Below are 22451 nucleotides of genomic sequence, written 5' to 3'. Positions count from 1 at the left end.
TAGTAATAATATTTGAGTCATCCATCCATCCATCCATTATCCAACCCGCTATATGCTAACTACAGGGTCACGGGGGTCTGCTAGAGCCAATCCCAGCCAACAAAGGGCACAAGGCAGGAAACAAACCCTGGGCAGGGCGCCAGCCCACCGCAGGGCACATACACACACATCCACACACCAAGCATTTGAGTCAGATTCTCCAAAATGAAAACTAAAAGCAACAAAAAAGATAATTCATTTGTTAGAAATGCATACATTTTTTTTTTCAATGAACTGATTTAATAGAGATCTGGGTTCAAACCCTAGGATTGTCATTGTGCAGAGCTGATGTGTTCTCCCAGATGTTTGCAGGAGTTTTCTCCTGGTATTCCAGGGTCCACAAACTTGTCAAAGATCTGCAGGTTAGGTTCATTGGGTAGTCGAGACTGACTCTGAAGGAAAGTACAAGAGGACGGCTGACCATATTCCTGCAGCGCACAAGCACCCCATTCAGAGTTTGGCTCCATGTGGCCAGGATTGGCTTTGTGAGCCTGAATTGGAATGAGCAGTTTAGAAAATGAATGAATGATTAAAGAGACGCTGCTGCTGTTAATTTGTTGGTGGGCGAAGGGAGGAGTTTAAAGTTTTAACCCTTAATGGCTGCTAAACAATCTTGTGAGTAAGCAAATGTCCGCTTAATGACTGTAAAGACTGCAAAAGGGCAAAGGAAATAAAAAAGGCCAACTGTTAGTTTTAAACTGTTTCCTGATACTTTTCAAATACCTCTTACAATGACATCATTCACTCATACAGCACATTTTCATACAAAAAGTGTAGCTCTTTGCAGTAGATTAAAGAAAATGTTGCAATTGCAAAAAAAAAAAAATGAATCAAAATATCAGCAAATCAATTTAAACTTACACAATACAAATAAATAGACAAGTAACAGAGACGGAAGAGACCCTAAGCACAGTGTAAGAGCCAATCTTACAAAGTTAAAGTTTTGATTTAAACTCTCATTAATGTTTGCTTAATTTGAATAGAATATAATTTCTTTCATAGTCATAGCTAATGGTATAGTCTTTTCCCCCTATAAGTCAGTAAAAGATAGAACTTTCTTGCTATAACCGAGATACAGTGTGATGATTGCTTCAGTTGTGTCTAGAACTGGTCCCAGTAAGACCCATTTTCAACTTAGAAATGGGATAAGCGTACAGTTTCCTGACCGTTTTGAAATGGTTCAGAAATGTTAAGTAAATAGTAACGATTTGAGATGTAGCAAGACTTAAGCTTTGAACAGAACTTTTCTTAATAAGAATATTTTCTTTTTTTTTTTTGCTATTTTAATTTCCTTTTTTGTGTGAGCAGTTTTAAACTTTTAAAAATGAAGATATTTTGTCTGTGGAATCATTTCTGCGCATCATGCTTTTGTTGAATCCCATTTTTTGAGTTAGAGCTGCTGGACTTGGGTAATTTTGAAAAAACGCAGCTACACACATCTTAAATTGTAATTAAGTAAAGTCACTTTTTAAATTTCTAATGGTTATTATGGTAAATGACAGAGCCTGGTGCTATGGCTGGATGATCAGGGAGGAGAGGAAATCCAAAACTTCTTGATGCTGGGGAAACATTGCATATATTTATATAGGAGATACTGTAAGTAAATACATTTTAAGTTGTGTGCAGCTCTGTTGGCTTAGTTACCATTTAGAAAGCAATGCCCGTGAAATGCAGGTTAGACAAATATTGGTCATTAAGTTAAGAGAAGGACTGACATTTTGTGCATATTTAGCGTGCTCTCTTCATGTTTACTGTATGTTTGATTCAATTATTATGTCAATTTCTATCAGCAGGCAAATATCTAGCCACCCCAGTGTTTGGAAAACTTGCACATTTTGTTACAACTAAAAGTGTTCACAATTTTCACAGGTAAGCAGGAGTAAACCAGTAAGGCTTGGGTTTAAAGCCAGGCTGATCGTGTCCACTTCTAGTCCCAGCTAGCACTCTAAGTACACCAGCTACTTCAATCAACTGCAGCTACATGTCAGCTACATCAATCAATATTAGCGTTTAAATTAAACCAATATTAATTAGATCTGTACGCCAGGTAGATAATGTGTGGCATTTTTAATAGAAGGTTCCTGGTTTGAATCCCCGTCACTGCCAAAAGAGATCCTACTCTGCTGGGCCCTTGAGCAAGACCCTCAACCTGTAGTTGGTCCAGGGGCGCTGTACAATGGCTGACCCTGCGCTCTGACCCCAAGGGGTATGCAAAAACTAACAAATTCCTAATACAAGAAATTGTCTAAGGTGAAATAAAGAACAAAAAAAAAAAAAAGATCTATTTTGGATGAGATGAGGAAAAGATAGCGATAGATGAGAAATTGGTGAAGACCGCTTTTCTTTGTTTTCTGTCTCTTTTAAATTATGCACTGAATGTTTGCCTTGATTCATTAATAAAGCAATTGATATTTATTCTTTGGGTATTTCTATTTTTCTTTTTACAATAAAGTCTTAAATTGGTGAAAAAGGAGAATTCTCTTTAAAAGAATCACACATAAACTAGCAGCGAATGCTGGGAATGCTGCCTCAAGTTCACTTGTTAAAAACAACTGATTAAATATCTTTGGGGGAAAAGATAATAGATTTTGCTTAAAAGGAAAAAAGAGAAATCTACAATCTGGATGCTGATTTGTTTTCTTTGGCTGCCAGTGGATTTGGTAATGCCTGTGTGCCCTCATAAAATCCAGCCCCTGGTAAAGGTGACCTGAAATCAATACTGACTGAAGTTTACGTGTGCTTCTTGTATGTGTGCTAAGAAGTAGTAGGATGGTGGAGGAGGATAGAGAATCTCAAAGTCCCTTAGCCGCTCTCTCAGTACATGAAAGGAGGGCATTAATACAGGAGATTGTTGTCAGGCCTGCATTGTGTAAGTACACAGTAAGCCAAGGGGCTGAAGATTGTGATTGCTTCCACGAAATCAATGCTCTTCAATGCTATGATGATCGTGATTATGCATTTTATTAATTGACTGTACTTGCAGTAATATTTTGGAAGTGCCTTATGCTTGCCTATTGCATTAGATGACTGCAAATACTGGCACAACGTGGTGGTGCCCTGTACTTGGGTCACAATTGTTCTGAACCGCTGAAGAGTAGACTGCCATTAGATAACTCAAGGCAGACATTCTGTCCAGTTTCCATCAGGAATGTGGCGCAGACGCCTATAAAGCCAACCACCTTCTGCACATGTCCTATTGCAGCCAAATTCTCAGTGAAACCAAAGTCTCTGCCCATGTGTGGTTAATGTGAGTATACAGTAAATGCCATCCAAAACTTGGGCATTATACAATTTCACTTTCCTTATAAATCAGTTACACTTTCAGAAACGTAACCATGAAAATTCAAAGGCATTTCCTCAACAGCACTTCTCCTTCACATGCACACCTCTACATTTCTGGTAGGTAAGCACCATGCTTTAGTTGCTGCATTGACATACTGTGCAAGGACAGCTGAATAAGGTACATTTTATTTACACGGCATTAAATCTCTTATGTTGTGTACTTGGTTGTGATAAGTTGGCTATGGAAGTTATTAATTATTATATACGTTCTTATAATTATTGTATTTATTATATACTTGCTTACTGCTTCTTTGGATTGGTGACAATCTCTTTATAATGTAAGAAAGGAGCTGGAGGACACCTTGCCCTGCAAGAAGGATCTGACTTTCTTTGACTGCCTTTGAACAGATGCAGTGTTCACAAACTGATTAGTAAAACTCAAATGCCAAGATGCTTGAATTGAATTCCCTTTCATTTTTGAACACCAAATATTGCGTATGGAAATTTCAAATAAAAGTAGACGCAAATGAAGTAATTTTTATGTGATTACGTTTAGAATCAGTTCTAAAAATTAATAATGGGGCACAAGTCTAACAATTATATTAGGGGAAGAAGCTTGTAAATAGCAAGTGCATTTTATATAACATTTTTTATGACTTGAAGCCCCAGCAGATACCAACTTTAGTAAATGTAGTGTGGCACTACTGTAAGTAACTGGAATCTTATCAACATCACAGATTGAAGACAGATGGATAAATTCACATGTAATGATGATTCATCTCAGTTGTCACATTCTGCATATATGACTTAATGAATATTTACAATGACAACTAGAATGAAATAAATTATAGATAGGTGGAACTATATTACATAGCAAAAATTGATCAACACATGGATTGGCATAGCTTTAAGTGCTGCTGGTTTAAAGTTCCAGCCAGGTCACTATCTGTGTGCCGTCTGCTTGTGTTTGTCAGGGTCATCTCCAGATATTCCAGCTTCCTCCCATTTTCCAAAGTCATGCATGTTGAATTAATTACTTATTCTAAATGAACTCAGCGTGAATGCACTTATGTATGTGGGCTGATGATGCCGGGTAGGCTTTGGCTCCCCTTAGCCTGACACAGAAACTGGATGGTGTAAAATAAACCCGAGTACAGTAAATATAGAAATATACTCAAAAAGGCAAAAACAGCATGTATTTTAATTTTACATTTGTATAATATTTAACTCTGTAAGAGTATAATAGTAAAAACAAGGTTGAGAAATGTAAATATAATAATACATAATCAGATGTATGTTTTGGCATGACATTTGCATTTACATTTATGTAAACTTTATAGAAATAGAAGCAATATGTCAAAAACAAATAACAGGCTAAAATGACTCAGGATGTACAGAAACTCTAATATAATCAAATCCACATACAGCATGAATTATGAAATAGATAAGAGTACATCACAATCTTCCTCTATATTAATAGGAGATACATTATCTTTATTATTATTATTATTATTATTATTATTATACAGACTATTTCAGCAACTCTATATTATAGCAATAATAATAGTAATCATTAGAAATTATAATTAGGGCACTGTGTGGATATGCCACATTCCAAGAAATAAACCTTAGGGCGAACACTGTTACTGAGAAGGAACACATTTTTTTTTTTGTATTATCATTATTTCTTTCTTTTTCATTTATTTATCTTTATTTATTTTTAATGCTTTTGAAACACAAAATTTAGAATGATGTCATTAAAATATGAAACGGACTAGACAAAGTTATACATCAGAACTGCAATGGTACATACTGTAGAATGAATAGTAATAAGAACGTTGTTTTTTGTTATAATTACAGAATGCAATACACGAAGAAAATATTAAACTATAATAGATAGGTAGGTAGATAGATAGATAGATAGATAGATAGATAGATAGATAGATAGATAGATAGATAGATAGATAGATAGATAGATAGATAGATAAGAAGGGCACTATGTTATAGATTGATAGATAGGTATAGTTTAGTATAGGAAAGACTAAATAAAATATACTAATGATAATTATACATCATTCATATATATATATAAACGTATATGCATGTATAATTTGCAGCAATTTGAATTAAACTTGTGGACATGCTGATGTTGTGCCTGGCTATGCTGACTAGTATTCTCGCTAGTTTAACTTGTATCACTCATTATTTTACTCAGTTCAGGGTCACAAAGAGCAGATCCTACCTTGTGAATGTTGGAGACAATGCAGAAAATAACTCTGGGCCAGAGGTGAAGTCCATCACAAGACTCCCTTATGCATCATTTTAAACCAAAACTCAAAGTCTCTCTCAATGTCGGTTGGTTAAGAAACAACAATAAATCAAGTATGGCACATTGGAGAAAATAAGAGTACCTTTAGGAAAATCACAGGGAAATGTGGAGAATGTACATGTAGCCTAGACATAAAATGTATCATACTTAGATTTATAATTTTGATCAAGACAGATTTAACACAAAATACTATTTCAGTTCAAATTCCACAGTTTGCCTAGGCAAGAAATCGGAATCCATGCCCAGTATCCTGCTTGCTGCTGTAGAATTGCAATGCCTTAAAATGCTGCCCTGCGTCCATGGTGAGTGTTCATTTAAAATGAAATGGTGGCCAGCTAATCCACACTGTGGCCTAACTGAAGGTTTTGAGCATAGTATAGTATGACGAGTGATCCATGCGGCTGATTCTGTTTTTCGTCATACTCGTAGACTGACAAGTTTCTCTTAGTGTTATCTAACATTAGACATCCTGGGTATGTTCTTAGTTTACTAGCATCCAGGTGTCACCAAGTTTCCTCTCCTCATGACGTTGACCAACTTTGCCAGATGAGTTAATAGGAACATAAGATAAGCAGAACAATTAAACATATGATGTGCTGAAGTAGAGGTGGACTGTTGAACTCTTTCTTGATATGGTATTATTTCAGTTTGAAACAATGTCCAAATAGAGACTTTTGTTTTATTTATTGGAAAATGTGTTTGAGGAAAACCCAATTCCTTGATACAAGGAAACCAAGATGGATTTCGACTATAAAGTGCAAAATCCTACACTTTGCAACATATACTCTAACAACTTTCCAGAAAACTAAGAGACGCTTCATTTACTAGGCACTCAATATTCATTTTGGCTTAACTGAAATGCATGTTTAAACATGGCGGCGGTTTGATTATTGCCAGCAGGCTTCACCCAAGCAAGCTGTGGTTGTGTACTGTACTCCTTTGTCGCTAAAATGGCGGTCATGCTTTTTATGTCGGCTGCAAAAAGCTTTGTGGAAGCTTATGAGTCTGTGCGGGACAGTATACACATAGAAGATGAACAAAAGGCGGGGGGACATTTGCATATTCACAGCAGCTGGGATGCCCATATGTTTTTCAAATGTGCGTTGGACTAAATTAGGCACAGCAATTTTTTTTTTATCACTCACCCTGCATTTGGTATTCAGGCTACAAAATAGCTCACATACACATACACACACAAAAAGGGAGGGAAAAAAAGCTTTTATGATAATTATTACAGAAACCATGTGGGTACGTATGCCACAGCAATTATGCATAATTCAGTGAAACAAGAAGAGAAGATATAAGTACAGTAAATCCTGTTAGAGGGAACAGCCTAGAATAGGAGTGTGAGAAGCAGCAAGCTGGGGGTGGGTCGAAAAACGGCTCTGTTTTAACCTCTCAAGCGCCAGTGATTAGAAAAATGAGCAACAAAGCTTGAGATAATATGTCCACGGCGCTTCTTGTTTGGAAGCTTTATTACCATTAATGTATTTCTAATGGTTCATTCACGTGTCATTCCAATTTATTCTCTTTTCAAGAGAGAAATGGACAAACAAAAAAACAAAAATACATTATTCAAGCGAAACACAAAAGGTAAATTATGAGGGACTATTCTTGGTTGGCAAAGCAGAAGATTTTTCCAGCAGAAGGATGAAAAATATAATGTGATATGCGTTTTCTATTGTGTGCATGTTTGACTAACAAATGAAAGAAGAAAAGCTGGACTGCACAAAGGCTGTGTCAGTTTTTCTTCACCCATTTTCGACAGCCTGTATGTAAAATAACATGCACACACATGGTAGACCGTTTTGAGACAATGGATTCAAAAATAGAGACACGTTACTAATAAGAGACTCTCGTGTATTTCAGAATTTTATTATTGTGGTATAACATTATGGCAGGTTCATGATGTTGCATAAGCAACGTTAAATTCAGTAAATGTGTGCCTTTATGCGTATGGAAAATGCAGCATTTTTATCCGTATACACATATGGAAAATTCATATAGGATATTATAGTATGTACTTGCAAGAGCCAAGTGTGCATGACCATATGTAAAGCAAAAAGGGAGTTTAGGCATTTTTATCCATGTGTATTTAAATATAAGACTTACAGGTTATAACTGCCACACTCAAGCACACTTAAATAATAATAATAATAAGAAGAAGACAAATAATATAAATATATACTCAGTACAAATTGAGAAAATACAAATATATTTACACACATATACAGGGGTGGGCAAAAGTAGGTTTACAGTTGTGACTATGTGAAACACAGAGTTTATTCTTATATTATTTATTTATTCAGTATTGTCTTATGTGTTTCTATTATTTGTCTTCTTCTTATTGTTATTAAAGTGTGCTTGAGTATAACAGTTATAATCTGCATGTCTTATACTCAAAAACACATGGATAAAAATGCCTAAACTCACGTTTTGTTTTACATATGCTCATGCACACTTGGCACTTGCAAGTTCATGACCTATATATATATATATAAATATATATATATATATATAAATATATATATATATATAAATATATATATATATATATATGTATATATATATATATATATATATATACAGTATATAAAATGTGTGTGTGTGTGTGTTTATGTATATACTACAAAAACTTTAAAGAAGTGTTTTTGTGTTAATGTCTACATAAATAAGATGACAGAGGAGGTTTCAGGCCAAAGGGCTCCTGATGTTGTTTTCTTGTACATTGCATCAAAGTGTTTGATTGTGTGAGAGTGTGCATATGTATTTGCATAAATATAGTGTTAAATATATGAATTTCCATATATAAATATGTGTACCATAAACAAGTATGTACATCACTGCATGTTTACTGAACATGTAAGTACAGTATATATAATAAGGCATATTAATATAAATCAATATACTACTATATAAGGATCCAGGGTGGTCCAGATCTAATTATGCAATTTTCATTGCACTATAACTTATTAAGTTTATTACTCCGAGCCTGTATCCAACTGAATGGAGGACAAGTGGTACATTACATGGAAAATCATTGAATTAATTCAATGTAAGTCCATTTTCATTTATTACAAGATATTTTGAAAATTCTTTTGTCTTGTATTGTTTTCCTGCATTGCATTAAAAGTTGCATAATTAGATCTGGACCACCCTATACATATGTTTGTATATATACTTACATACGTTTGTATATTTAATTATATACATGCATTATTTATGTTACATCTACAGTATATATTATATATTCATTCCAATATTATATAAAGGTAAATATAGAGTTATGCAGTCTCTACATTGGTATGTAAAATAAAGAGAAGGTTAGTAACATTTTGTTTTGGATGTTGAGTCTTTGATATGTTTATTGACACAAATACATTTATGCTGTATAACTTGTAAGTGTCCCTGTTTAGACACATACAATTATATATAAAGCTAAGACCAAATAGGAAGAATTACCTTCTATGAAGAAATAAAATTTGAATCACCATCAGTTGTTTGGGATTATTGTCAAAAAATTAGAACAACTTCCACTTCTGTATTTTATGTAAAGAGATTTGTTAGAACATATATGGTCATAGTGAAGGATGCCAAGATGTTTCAGGCTGGTTTGGAAGGCGAGATGATGTTTGCAAGGATTATGCAGAGCACACAGTGCCATCAGACTCGGCTGCTTTTTACCAAACAGGCAGGCTTTGTTTTGCATTACGCAGCGCTGGTGTTCATTCGCTATTGTAAACTGTACATCAGTTATTTTTTTTTGTAGGCTCCTCCTCTTTATACTCCCTATGTGAACTCGCTTTTGGAAGCACTAATTTATTAACATGGTAACATGCTATAAGGGAAAAGCTGATATGTTTTGAAACAAAATCAAATTGATTACAAATGGGGCATTGAAAAAAAAGGTGATTTAAAACTAAAAAAGCCATTATTATTATTATTATTATTATTATTATTATTATTATTATTTTCTACAGCACAAGGCAACTATTAATACAATAAAGGTGTGTCAGACTTGAAATGTGAATGAGGCAGAGAAGGCTATGAAGTTTACATAGAGTGACATAGAGAGGTGGGGAACAGGACCGAGAAAACACTGCTTATATTACTGCATCTTTTTTATTTGGAACAGTATCAAGCCACATCATTCTCTGAATACATCATAATATTCTTGCTTATATAAATATTTTAAATTAATTTTGTAAAAATAAAATGTGGCATTCAGCAGAACATACGCTCAGTGCCCACGCTAACTTCGGACTGTAAAGAACTTTACACAATGCTCCATTTGCATACATTTACATTTATGTTGTACATGTGTGTATTATATTTTGTTAAAACAGTTCTGCTCATATTATGCTATACACAGAACACCCTTGAAATACATTTTGGTTCTGCCCAGTATTCACAATTTATTTGTCTGTGAAGCTCTGATTCTTCCAATGTTTCTAAATGAATAAGTGAAAGACATACGGATAGTAGCCCCACAAATCTTTTGCGACTAAGAATGAACAAACAAATGAATTGAGCAAGTGACAGACTAGAAGATGGTACATTAAAAAGAGGGGTACCAGTTTTAATGGCACTTTAAATATATGAGAGAAGCAGGAAAGGATGGAGGCAGAGTAGAAAGCACATAAATGGAAGGGAGGTGTGGGAGACACGCTGGAATTTAGAGGGACCCCAGCGAGAGTCGGCAGAGAGCTGGCAGGCGGTGCCTAGACAGCCCAGCTGCGCTGAATGCCTCCGCAGCAGGTGAAAAAGGACCCGCGAGGTCAAGGTCAAGCAGGAGCCTCATCTGTTATGCGGCTCTGTCTAGCCGCCTAAATAACGTGTTTGATTATTTAATAAGCAAGCTGTGCCTTCATTTGCATATGGGCCTACTGCTGTCGGCTGGGCGTCTGTCGTGTAGGGAAGCCTTGAACAAGTGCTTCCTTTTATTCTTCTGACGCCAAAAGCTAGGACCCCCCAAAATGTCCCTGACTCACCTTGCCATTTGTGAATCATTCATTTTGGCAAGGAATGTTTCCGCTCTGCTTACTTTTTGCAAGTTTCAGCCGGAAAAAAAGCTTGGGCAGCATAATAATATTGATAATCATACAGAACACGTTTTCACCAACTGATTGCTTGACTTGGGAACCTAACAGAAATTACACTTGGAGTAAAGAGAATGTTTTTCTTTCCCTTTCTGTTTTTTTTTTTTTTTCTTTTCAAAAATTGTTTTCCAGGTGCAGTGTTTGGTTGCAAGTCTGTCTGTGGATAAGGGCCAGTTTGACAAAATCACAATTATATGTATTACATTTTCATTTATTTTTTTAATTTCAGTAAAAATGACGACGAGATGACCAAGTGAGAGAGAGCTGACCTGCGCCACAAATAATACAGGCAGATATTAATGTAAGTATATGCAATTTTACAAGAAGAAAATTCAGACTGACAAAAAAATAATAAAAGCTTTTTCAAAACGGAATACTGCATATTCTCAAATGCATGGATAATACCATAAAGCTTACAAACCCTCCTTCTTGTTAGATTCTGTTTAATTGACAATGCTCTCTTTTACAGTTAGCTGAAAGTATGGCCTAGCAGATGATGTGCTCAGTTTAAGTCATAAGGTTGCTGGTTCAATACCCAACATTCACTCACTCACTCACTGTGTGGGTTTTCAGCAAGTCACGTAACCAGCTGGAGCTCACTGTGTAAAATCAGAGAAACAATTGGTGGGTATCAACAACAGTGCCTTGGACCAATGTGAAGTATGAAAGGAACATCATAAAATCACAGAGGTGACAGAGCCAGCCTGCATAGCGGACTCACTGTGAGGCAGTCGCTTAACCAGCCAGAGTTCACAATATAAAAATATGGGCACACTGCAACTTACTTTAAGCACCAGCTAAACAAATAAATACATGCATTTTTAAACATCTAGACAGTGTGATCCCACAGAAGCAAAAGTGCTGGACAGCAAATCATCAAGCCTGCAGTTTATTCCCCACTCTAGTCTCATAGTCATTAAACGAGACTGTGCTCATAATGGGGAATTATAGAAACAACTGTATCATTGTAGTATAAATATATAGTTATAAATATGGTACAGTTAAAGTGAATATATATATATATAACAAAAACAAAATTGGTTTGCATGTATGATATGTCCAGGGGATTGTTAATTTTGGACAATGTAGGAAAAACAATTAACTTAAAGCAAAATTAATGAAATGATCAATCCAGTCATTGCCAAATCGCTTTAATCTATCTGAGGGCCATGAAGACCTAGAATCAATCCAGATAACAACAAGCACAAGACATTGACCAACCCAGGATGAGGTTTGTTCTGGTCCATCACAGGGCAAACTCACATAAGCCCTATGGCTCATCATACTGAACCAAAAGAAAAGAGAAGAACATGCAAAAACATCACAACAGTGATAGGTCTTAACTTTTGAACCCAAGACTCTGCACTGTATCAGATCTCAGTGCTAACATCTACACTACCTTTGATGTGCAAAGTGACGTCTTTCACATCTTCTATAACTCTGTGATGGACAATGTGATTTTCTATGCTATGGTGTGCTGTGTTGGTAACTTCAAGACAGGCCCGCCACATCAACAGGCTAATTAAAAGGGCAGGCTAAGTTAAGGAACGTCCTCTGGACCCCCTGGAGGTTGCAGCGAAGGAGAGAATTAAAGCAAAATCGAGTGCCATCATGAACAATACTGTACATCTTCTCTCTGACATCCTAACTCACTGTTGAATTTAAGCCAATGGATTATTCAGAAGTGTGTCAAGAAACACAACTGGGGCTCCTTTTTACCAACAGCAATACATCTGCATAATAGCACACTGTGACTGGAACTGCCAAGTGAAATGTTTTCTTACTTACTAGTTTTCTTGCTTTACATTCATTCTGGTGTGTGTTCAGACCAAAGTGTCTGTGTATTTATTTATTTACCAATTTATGTGTTTATTTATTTAAAGAATGTCTGTAAAAGGTCAAATTTCCCCTTGTGACAAATAAAGTTCTATCTATCTATCTATCTATTTATTATATAGTGCCCTTCTTATCTATCTATCTATCTATCTATCTATCTATCATATAGTGCCCTTTTTATCTATCTATCTATGTATGATATGGTCATTAGAAATTAAATATGAATAACTGTAATATAACAACTATCTGTAAATAGACTGACCGTCTGAGATTCTGGTGATGTTAGTATGTCATAGAAGAGATATACAGTGTAAAGAAGAAAAAAAAAAATATTTGACATTTCAGAGCCATTAAGTCTGAGATGGCCCCTTTAAGAGGCAGCTTCAGTTCTGTCCAGGCACACTCAGAGAGACGGGAGGGGGTGGTAGTTATGGTTGCCGCTTGCTCTGTAACAGCGTCGTCGCCAGTTTAGTCCATTATTCATTTGGCTTTCAGGATTATTAATTAGTCAGGGAAAGGCACTTCCATCACCAGGCATAAACATACCTGCCTCTCCATCCTTTGTCAAGTGACCTGCATCATTCAAAAATTCTGCATAGACAGGACTCTTCACATTTTGACTAGCTCTGCCCAATAATGAAAGAGCAAAATACCTGTGATTCTATCCAAAGAAGGCATGACCAGAGCAGATAGAGGGGGTTATCCCAAACAATGAATGAACACAAGCATTACATTTTTGTACAATGATCTCACTAGAAACTCACAGTAAAGTATATTCTCACTTTGATACATATTTATACTAGTGTATGTAAGAAGAATCAAATCATTTTGTGGTTATAAGGGACTCATGGCATACAGGGTGTGTGCGCATAACGCCTTTGAGAGGCTCACACGATGGCTCTACTGCATTGGCCAGACAGGAGGGCTGAGTGACGGGACAGACAGTTCGGTCAAGACTGAAACTGAACACACAAAGCTGCTGCTCTTCTTCTTCTTCTACAAGCCAGACAACTCCTTTTGTTTGCAAGGGCATATGCTTTGCATAGAAATTTGAAGGCAAGTGACACAGATATGCTTGCAGTCACCCTGGGCATATGCCATGTCTGCAACTTATTGTTGCAATGCAAAAGTTTCAAGGTATATTAATGTTTAACTATTGTTCTGTACATCAACAAATTGCTTTTTATTTTACATGGAGCCCTCTATGCATATGGGAACAGTGCAGATTAGATTAGGGATGTACTGTGAGACAGTAACTGAACCTATAACCTTGTGACATAACATTGAAAACCTTAACCTTGTGAATATGACTTGTTAGGCACACCAATAAGTTAGGAGCAAAATAATTTGGCAGGTTTCAAGGAATGATTTTCAATCTTTTGATTATATAGTGCATTTCACAGTAATTCCTGTCAAAAAGAAACGAAGATCCACATACAGTATATCCATCAATTTTCCAAATGTTTTGAATTTGCTTAACATTTATTTCTGCAGCACGTACATAGACTGCAGTTCAAAGTGCTTTACTAGAGATCAAACTAAATGTTGCAGGAAAAACTAAACAAATTAGAAAGAGGTAAGAACAAGAACATATAAATGACATGCTGAAAATAATAGATAAGAATCAATCAATGCACTTACATAGCACAAATATACAGGGAACAGAAAAGGCAGAGTACTTTTTGTAGATTTGTTTTCAAGTCTCTAATTAGAAGTCTAATACTACTGGCAGATGGCAGGGAAGCACAGACAAAATTACATAAACTTCTGGAGCACAATGCTAGGAAAAAAATACAAATAGGGCTTCCAAGACCAAAACACCACCCAGCCCCTGTTGAGTGTTCTACCGAACATAAATGTTCTAAAGTATTTCCTTACTGATTTTTAAGGTTCATCCTGGGAGATTCAATGCAGTGGATCTCTTTGATAGTTGGGAGTACCTGCTTTTATTCCAACCTTAGAAATGACAAAGAGCTGCAGCATTAGGCATGGAGATGAGGTAGTAGACTCCGGTGGAGTTTAACAAAGGATAGAATGACTTCTTGACTGTATGCAAGGTGTGTACCCCAAAATTTAGGCTGCCAGTCAATATAATAACAATTCCTTATTTACATATGGAGCACAGAGGGCCTGTTGGTAGATAACAACAGCCTGGTGCTGGTACTGAAGAGCAGCAGGACCTGCAAATAACATTGAGGAACACCAAAAGCCACAGCAGGGAACTGCGTTCATGATTACAGAATAAAACAACACTAGGCTGGAGAGACAGAAACACATCCAGATGTACAAGATTCCATGTAATCAACCATAGCTTACTGAATAGTTACAAATATTTTCTTGTCAGAGAGGTCTCCTACAACCACACAATTTAATACAGCAGCAATTTATAGTCAGGACAATCCTAGGATGGTATACAAATATAGTAGGATGTACTACATGTTTAGCCTGAGTAAAGCTGGGCACCTATTGACTATCCGTCCGTCCATCCATTCATCCATCATCCAACCCGCTATATCCAAACTACAGTATCATGGGGGTCTGCTGGACCCCCAATCCCAGCCAACACAGGGCGCAAGGCAGGAAACAAACCTCAGGCAGGGCACCAGCCCACTGCAGCCATTTGACTATTAGTATTTCAAAATAATACAACCTATGTAGCGAGGAAACTTTGGATGGAACAGACATCTAATGGCATGATCCTTTAGTGGACAAAACGAGCTGGTACCACTGTAGTCAAACATTAATGCCTTTAAATGTACATCTGGACAAGTCTGACAATCTTACTTCCACCCATTAGTCTGTTATTGACAGCAGCAGCTATACATTATCCAAAAAACAAATGTGGGTTTGGGGGGTTGTTGTAAATTTTTCATAATATTTATATTTTACATTTTTTCTCTGTTGAGCTTAATTACATTTTTTTTCCCCCATTGGGGACAAATAAATTCTATCTATCTATCTAATACATATAATGTTCTCAAACCTCCTTAATCCAATTCAGGGTGGCAGAGCACTATTTACTTTATATATTAGGGTAATTCAGGTTCACCTATAATAATAATAATAATTCTTTGCATTTATATAGTGCTTTTCTCACTACTCAAAGTGCTCAGCAATTGCAGGTTAAGGGCTTTGCTCAAGAGCAGAGTCCCTTTTGGCATTTATGGGATTCGAACCGGCAACCTTCTATACAGGGGTGAGCAAAAGTAGGTTTATAGTTGTGAGTACACAAAGCACAGAGTTTATCATTGCATTACTATTTATTTATTGCATTATTTATTTGTGCCATTCTTTTGAATTAATAAAGCTAATAAAGCTATTGAGTCAATTAAGCTATTGTAATAATCATAACCTGCATGTCTTTTCCACGCAAACAACTGTAAACCTACTTTTGCTTACCACTGTATATATATATATATATATATATATATATATATATATATATATATATATATATATATATATATATATATATATATATATATATATATATATATATATTTATTTATTTTTCATGCACAGTATGTAGCCCAGAGTGCTTTTGAAGATTTCAAAGAAGAGAAAAAAGAATTAAATTAGGTTAGAGTAATAATGAATAAATAGTAAAAAATAGAGTTTACATGACATAGATATATAGTCGCCTAGCTGAATCCTTATATATAGTATTGTATTTTAAGTCTCTAAAAAGAAGTTCAATAATTAAGTTCAGAAACTGAAACCCCAAAGCCATCAGGCAACACCTTCCACTGGATTTAATATTGAAGTTATCATCAAGTATTAATTAAAAATTGTCAACCATATTGTATGTAGTCAATGGGTGCGCCAGTCGAATGTGTTTGCAGCATGCTCAGTTTGAGACCAACTGGCACACTGGGTGTCCCACCTTCTTGTACAGAATTCCCAGCCTACCGCAATAAAATGTTGTCATGTTACTTATTTGTGTTATGTTAACATGAAGAAAGAGACAGTTAAAAACGGCAATGAATATCAGTTTATTCAAAAGCCAAAGAATCTACTAGCAACCCTTTGCACCAGTTAAGAATTTGCCTTAGACCGGACGTGCTCTGTGAGGAAGGAGAGGGCTGTGACCATTCCCCTTTCTCCCTTCTTAGCTGATTCAGCTTTTCTAATTATCTGCTACTCAGATGCCATTTGTTTTGCTTTAAAGCCGAGACACCCTTTCGTTTGCTTTTCTTTTTGTTCTCCTCCTTGCCGTTCCATGCATTTTGGGGCTCCATGCATTTCCCACCATCCTGACAACCTGCTTCTGGAGACCCTTGTTGGGCTGAAAATGGCAGGGATTTGCTTTATCTGCAGACAGTGTTGCATTTCCCCTCAGCCTGGGTGGTCTTCTCGCATAGCCAGTCTTGCGCACTAGCATGGTGAATTTTAATTAAAGAAAAAGGAAGGAGCTTCCCTTTGTTACATGGAGATGGAGATTACAACAGGCTGCCCCAAAACGATTACTGGCGTGGCACATCTCTATTTCAGTTGTCTGTCTTTTAGGTCAAGGCCAGCAAGGGCCAGTACACAAATCATCTCCTTTGCCTGCTCTTGGCTGAACTTGCTCTTTGCACTTGGTGGGCTGAGTGCAAGATCACTGCAATCTGACTGGAAACTGTAGCCATTTCTACCTCGTTCATAGTACACAATTCAACACTTGACATAATAATTTGAGATCTATGGTCCTGCGCATGACAAGTCAAATGCATTTAGCTGGTTTGAATTCAACACAGGGAATCATGGGTATCAAAAAAGTACATTATTTAAGCTGCACTCGGAGGCTAGGCTGCAACCTGGATGTAATTAGAACCTGGCAAATACGACCAATTAGGACGAGAGCTAATATTCCAAGTCTTCATCTCATTCGACCTTGCTGCAGCCGCCTCACTTGCTCTTTGAATAAACTCCGCTTTTTTTTCATTATTCACATAAAGAATGGCCTTTGATACAATTCCCTGAGACGAAAAGTAATCCTTATGTAAATTTATTTAAATAAATTCTTTGACGGCAAATGCTGTAGCTGCAGATCTCAGCAGGACTTTCTCGCCTTAAACCAAAACGCCCCCCCCCACTTCCAACCCCAAAAAAGGAGTGCGTTTTGTTATTTCACCTAGTTTCCTGTCTTGTGAGCTTCAAAGACACAACAACATTTACGTCTGGCTGTAGACGCCCATATCAGCCAATGAGCTCAGTAAAACCAGCGTAGCCAGCTGATGCAGGGCTGGAAAGGTTAAAAACGGTTTCACCCTCACACTTTCTATCAGGCAGTCAAAGCAGACAGCTAAACCATTCTTCAAGAGGTCCTCATGCTTCGTAAATAAAGGGTAAACTATATATATCTATTTATATATATACAGTATATATATGTTGCTGCACTCATTTTAGTAGATTTGATATATGATTTTAGTTTTGTTATATAATTAATCTGTTTATTCAATTACAATAAATATAGATTTTCCTTTTACCTTTCAAGCTTGTTACAGCATTAATATATCTGCACATCTTACTTAAAAAGGGGGAAAAAATAATAGCTGGCCTACATATACCCTGCCTATTACACTTATTACTCATGCACTGCCAAATATCCACCATTTTGGCAATTAACAGTTTTAAAATGAAACAAAAGGGCAGTTAGCACCCTTGGTTTTCTAACAAGAGTGTACTATTGGATCTACAGCACTTATTACATTATGCTGTGAGGTGCTTCATTGTAAGAGTAACAGCAGAGAAACTAATTTTCATCCCAGACTATTGTATGGTCTAAACCCACTTTGTGGAGACTATCCCTAGCATCATCAGCAACAAGGCCAGAAACAGAGCCGGAATGGCACACATTCACATACACAGCCTCACTCAAACCAAATTATTATTATCAGACTGAGGCCTTTATTCAGGCTGTCTTACATGGTCAGGAAAACAATACTGTTGTTCATAAACTTTTTTATACAAGTAAAGCTCAGATAGGCATAGACTATATCCACTTCACTATGTCTTCATCTGAAAACACTGATATTACGTGGTTTCAGTTTTTGCCCTTTGTCCACACTACTGCAGTATTTTTAACCCCTGAAAATGCAGACTTTTGAAAACACTCTCCAGAGCTGAAAACGCCGGCCTAGATTCGCAATGTGGACTGGTGAAAACACAGACTTTTGAAAACACAAGACTCTAATTACATTCTAATTTGTGCTTATTCTTGTTTACATTACATTTACTTATTTGGCTGATGCCTTTATACAAATTGACTTGCAACATTTAGGATACAATTCTTTTGGTTTTCCAATTGCAGCATAGACAGGTCAAGTGACTTGTTTATGGTGATGGTGTCAGTAGTGGGATTTGAACCCACAACTTCAGGGATTTGAAGTTGAAAGAAATAACCACTATACCACACTGCCTATTTTGCAGCCCTTCCCTACTTGGATCCTGCTCATTACACCATCTCATTCCCTGAGTGGTCACCTTTACAGAAGAAAATCATATTTCTGCATAGTGGACATACTGTAGAAGAGTTGTTTCCCATGGTACTTGTTATATTGCTTACTTGTAGGCATCTATATTGAATTTAGTACAGTTTGAATGCTGCCTACAAACACAAAAGAAAAATAAGTTACTGGTCATTACAGTTTTGTGATAAACTCTGTGGTTGGCAGTGTTACCATCTCTTCAAGAATTTCATGTTAATGTATGCGTTTTTGGTTCTTTAAATCTGAACAGATAAACTTGTGAAAATGCTAGGGTGGGTGCAGATCGTTTTAGTTTAAAAATGCCATTTTCGAATGAAAATGTAGTAGAGTGGACATAATCCACATGACTTGCACAAATTTACATAATGAGCCTAGCAAGCTAACTGTAAAGGTCAAATATGTGAGCCACTATAGCACACACATACAAGGTACATTCAATGCCACCAGTTAGCCTAATACAAGTTTTATTTGTATTGTACTTTTATTTATTTTATAAAAGAATCACATGTTGATATGTAGAGAATATAAAAACTCCACATAAACAGAACACAAGTTAGTGGAGCTACAAAGAAGAATAGGCACGCACTGTGCTACTCTGCTCTTCCAAAATCCTATGAAAATAATCAATGTTATATAGTACCTTGGGTGGCGCAGTGGTAGCGCTCCTGCCTTGCACTTAGGAGACCCTGGTTCACTTCCTGGGTCCTCCCTGCGTGGAGTTTGCATGTTCTCCCCGTGTCTGCGTGGGTTTCCTCCCACAGTCCAAAGACATGCAGGTTAGGTGCATTGGCAATCCTAAATTGCCCCGTGTGCTGGCACCCTGCCCAGGGTTTGTTTCCTGCCCTGTGTTGGCTGGGATTCGCTCCAGCAGACCTCCGTGACCCTGTAGTTAGGATATAGTGGGTTGGATAATGGATGGATGGATATATAACCTTTCATGTTGAAATCTACCTTAAGGAACTTTACATGCTGTCCAATATACTGTATATTCATTAAAGCACATTAGAGGTTGTCCTGCTTATAACCAGACAAGATGCCAGCAGTACATTTTGGGCATACAGTTCAATAGTTTGAAGTCTTGATCCCCAAAGCACAAGACTGCACTTCCTTTACTTTTGGCAGTTTTATTAAGTGAAGTCAGAGGAGGAGCAAGGGAGAAGCGCAAGAATGTAAATGGGGCAAATCAAAGCAACAATACAACATCCCCTTGCATGGCATTGTGAGTAAATCTGGGCAACCACAAAACACGTACAATAGCAGTTTTCTGATGGTACCAGTAATAGAGAAACAGTGGTCACAAGTCCTTTAGAAATACCCAACGATATTTGTGACACTTGTAACATGTAGTAGTAGTATTATTATTAACATTGTCACGTTTCCAGTGTACAGTGAAATTCTTATTTGCATGTCTAACCAACATATAACATGTTACCACTCTCTGAAGCCATGATAAAGAAGAATCTGTTCCAATACAGGAGTTCACTGTAACATTAGGAAACAGATAACGCAAATCAGTTTACCTGATGAATCCTCCACTTCCGTTTCTATGATCTCATTACCTGTAACCCTGTGGAAAAAAACAGACAGTATTTACATTTGGTAATAGATATGAATGATCTTGACAAGAATAGTTTCTTGATTGAAAGGTGACTGTGTCTGTCTTTATTACCCTCAAGTTTATCATTTCGTAACCTTTAGCCCTCAGTACTTTATCACATTATACACAGTGCTCATAGAAACCATTGCTATCTCCGTTTAGCTTTAACACCATCTTTCACCACATCTGGTGGGGATGCCAAAGTGCAACCACACCATATTTTATAACTGAGGTATTGCCAGGTACTTGAAGGACTTGTATGCAATAAACATATGAGCTGTTACTCTCATCAAAGTATATAGGTGTACAGGGCAGTGTGGTATAGTTTTTAAAGCTTTAGACTTGAGACTCTGAGGTTCTGGGTTCAAATCCTGGTACTGACACTGTGTGACTATGAGCAAATCATGTGACCTGTCTGTGCTCTAATTGGAAAAGCAAAAGAAATGTGACCAATAAGAGCATAAATGTTGTAAGCTGTCTTGGATACAGGCGTAAATGTAATGTGTAGCCTTAAGTTGTGTATGTAACATCTTGGTAGCCAGTGCAAAGAATATCCAAGCATCGATCCATTTTCAAACCACTTAACCTACTTCAAGACACTGAAGGCACCACAGCAGCATAAGGTGCCAGGCAGAGACTCATCCTGGATGGAGCAGATTTCAATCACAGGGCACACTCATTCAAACCTACATTCTCTATTACACCAGGTAAATTTAAAGTCGTGTAATACAAAATATTGAAGGGTTTCCACCTCTTTAGATGAAAACAGGAGAGCAGAGGAGAAGGTTAACCTGGAACAGTTGGACGGTGCTTGCTTAGGCATATGATGTTCTGAGGGGCTCAGAAAAGCAGGGATTACTGGGCCACCTGATGGCATCATAAGCTGCAGCCCAGATACTTTCTAGGGGTTCCCCAAAGAAAGAAAGTGAGTGAAGGATACAAACGAACAGAAGAGGATGGAATTGTTCATTTTTGAGCTGTTTAAGAGTGTGAAGTGGAATTGCTATGACTACCAGTAATATAACTAACTCAGTGTTTCTTGGACATGCATTTTATTCTGTACTAATTTTCTTCCATTTACTAATTTTTCCACTTGTTTATTAAAACCACTTGCATTTTTGGTAATTCCTGAGATTTGTCATGTTATATTTCAGGCTGGAGCAACATCAGTGATGTGCCTCATTACTGTTTTAAAAGATATGTCTGCATAGTCTAAATTGTTTGAGCATTGATTAATAAGACGTTTTTCTTTCACAGGCATGCCAGTCAGGGCCTTGTGCCCAATACTGTTGGAATTGGTATTGGCTCCCTGTGACACAGAAGTGCATAATTTAGGTTAGAGATTTTATTTTCTTAAACATTAATTCATACAAACAACAAACTTTGCTCTAAGAATAAATACATTTGGCTGAACCAATAGGGTTCAGATGCAAAACAATATATTTAAACTGTTGTACTTTAGCCACACAGCACTTTACAATGGTGCTTGATGCTGCAAAGAGACTTTGTAAAATATTCACTGGTTGTTAAAAAAGTGTTTAAATAGTTTAGTACCTTTTATGTTGAACACTGCGATAAAGCACTTTGCAAAGGGCAATAATCGGTCCATCCATCTTTTAACCCACTTCTCCAGTTTAGAGCCATGCAATACTGGTGCATATCCTGGCAGAACTAGATACAAGACAAGCCAAACACTAATGGAAGACATTCCAGCTCTGGGCACATGCTCACCCCCAATTAAGGCCAAAGCTAGTCCGGCATGCACATCTTTGAGATGTGGAAGGAGAAACCACAGAGAA

At 36.8% G+C, this 22451-nt stretch overlaps 1 long non-coding RNA gene across 1 annotated transcript in view; it reads left to right on the top strand.

Moving 5' to 3' along the window:
- LOC120537620 overlaps window positions 1-22451 on the top strand; it is a 101549-nt gene that overhangs the window by 69137 nt on the left and 9961 nt on the right. The window contains exons 4-5 of the long non-coding RNA XR_005635356.1: window positions 10979-11050; window positions 21910-21987. This is a non-coding gene — a long non-coding RNA (uncharacterized LOC120537620). The remainder of the gene's footprint in view (window positions 1-10978; window positions 11051-21909; window positions 21988-22451) is intronic.

This window comes from Polypterus senegalus, chromosome 10 (genome assembly GCF_016835505.1).
Source record: "Polypterus senegalus isolate Bchr_013 chromosome 10, ASM1683550v1, whole genome shotgun sequence".
Lineage (NCBI taxonomy): Eukaryota > Metazoa > Chordata > Cladistia > Polypteriformes > Polypteridae > Polypterus > Polypterus senegalus.
Note: the sequence above shows the minus strand (reverse complement) of the source record. Positions and strands in the feature narration are given on the sequence as shown.